General features: G+C 34.2%; 1 protein-coding gene across 2 annotated transcripts in view; it reads left to right on the top strand.

Annotated features, from left to right (window-relative positions):
• The first annotated feature begins 1,608 nt into the window (after positions 1-1,608).
• The window catches only part of LOC106935558 (zinc finger protein 239-like), a 13,269-nt gene continuing 12,954 nt past the window's right edge, over positions 1,609-1,923 (top strand). Inside the window, exon 1 of one of the 2 annotated variants that reach the window (XM_015016107.1) lies at positions 1,609-1,897. The gene's annotated coding sequence lies outside the window, so the exon portion shown is untranslated. The remainder of the gene's footprint in view (positions 1,898-1,923) is intronic. The other variant, XM_015016090.1, reaches the window with a different exon arrangement.

Genomic DNA, 1,923 nt, shown 5'->3' with positions numbered 1-1,923 from the left:
CTTTACTGCATTTTTGTCATTGCTGTAGATACAACTGTGCCACAAATGTTCTCTGATCTTGTTAACTGATGTTTCTGCCTGGTGTATATGTTCAATAATGTAAAATGACTTCATGCGAGTTTATTTTCATAGGTTTGTTGTGCTTCAGAATATAGTAATCTAGTCTGCAGATTAAGGATCTAAACTTGGATTAGACCAAACAAGTACTAAATAAGTACAAGCCATTATTTACCAATTAAATTTATCTTAATGGAAAAATTCCTCAGATTAAATCCCTGGAGGCTAATTCAGCTGCATTTTATCTTTAGGATAAAATATGTGTGTCTATGAAATATTGAAAGATTTGGTTTGATCCATTTCAAGCTGCAGTTAGTTACGACTCTTAAGTAAATAGAAAATCCTCCTGTTTTCAGCTTTTTAGATGTATTGCAAAAAATCTATTTGGATTCTTTTTAATGTCAACTTTTCTAATATTTAATATAATAAAAAATCCTAATCTCCCTGTAAATATATAATTAAGTCAAAAAGAGTGATTTTCCTATGAAAACGTTCATTTCAAGTATTCTGGGACTTAGACATATCCTTCATCTACGATGTTCCATTGCGTACTTAGGATGCAGGCGTCTGTCCCTGAATAGGCGTTCCAGTTCAGCAACAGCTTCATGCAGGAGGTGGGAGACATTGTCTTTCAGTCATGTTCTTTTAGTCAGAGTCCTGCTCTGGGTCGACGGGGCATCGTCTCACAGAGCTGGGTTTCCTGATTAGCTTAGCCAGCCGCTTCCTCTCAGCTGCAGATAAGCTGATGCCACAACAGAGTCAAAGGTCATCAGGAGAGTCTCCTGCTTCCCAAAATACCTCAGCCTCCTCAGCGGGTAGAGTCTGCTCTGATCCTTCCTGAAAAGATCATAACTTTGTCACAAATATCTCAAAATTTCACCTTATCCATTGTGGCTGGTCCTGTCATTGAGTCATACATTTAGAAGAGCTGAAAGGTTTCTTAAAACCTTGTTTCTGCTCCAAATTTAGTCTTTGTTGGTAATGTAGTCCAACAGTGCATCGAAAGTAATTCTGGTGTTTGAAAATTCATTGAAATAAACAATCCAAACAAAGGATAAATTGTGTTTTTATTACACCATCCTATGGCTAAAGAAACATTTCTAAAATAATTACGGCTCAAAATTATTCACACTTCTGATTAATACTAGATTTATATTGGTCTTTTATTGTTACCACATATTTTTCTGATAGGAATATAAAATGTTGCTTTTACAACATTTGAAATGTATTATTGAAATGCTGTTGAAAACAGAAAATGTAGATTGGATTTTTATTCTTAATGAATTCCTTTTGTCATTTCAAACAAACTGCTTTTGAATGAAAATAAGTATGCAAGGGGTATGAATACTATTACGTCAAATTATTTATGAAAAAAATATTTTTCTCAAAAACTTAAGATATTCAACATATAGACATTTGTAATACTTATGTGTCAGAGAAAGCCTAGTAATATATGAAGTCCAGTGGTCTGAGGGAAAATAAAGTTATTGTTTGATAATATGAAAAAGTGAAAGCTAAATTTGACTGATTAGACATTTTACTAAACATGAATGAATGTTATCAGTATTTGTTTCAATATCTAACACTGACAGTCCTAACTATAATTATATAGTTTTGTCTCTGACAATTGAATAAAATTGCCAATTTTACCTACACTCCTCACCAGTAGGTGGCGGCGATGCACACCAGAAGCTTTTTTTTTCTTCTTTTCGCCAACCCGCAAAAACCGCAAGAGGAAGAAGAAACTGAATAGTAGGATTTCCTGTTTCTGCATCTTAGGTCATGCGGGGACAACGCGTCCCGCTTTTCATGGTTTGGTGATATTTCTGGTAAGAAAACAGTAAATATTCTCATAGTTTGTTGAAA

The sequence above is a fragment of the Poecilia latipinna genome, unplaced genomic scaffold, assembly GCF_001443285.1.
Source record: "Poecilia latipinna isolate Pla-1442-1.1 unplaced genomic scaffold, P_latipinna-1.0 Scaffold72, whole genome shotgun sequence".
Taxonomy (NCBI): Eukaryota; Metazoa; Chordata; class Actinopteri; order Cyprinodontiformes; family Poeciliidae; genus Poecilia; species Poecilia latipinna.
Note: the sequence above shows the minus strand (reverse complement) of the source record. Positions and strands in the feature narration are given on the sequence as shown.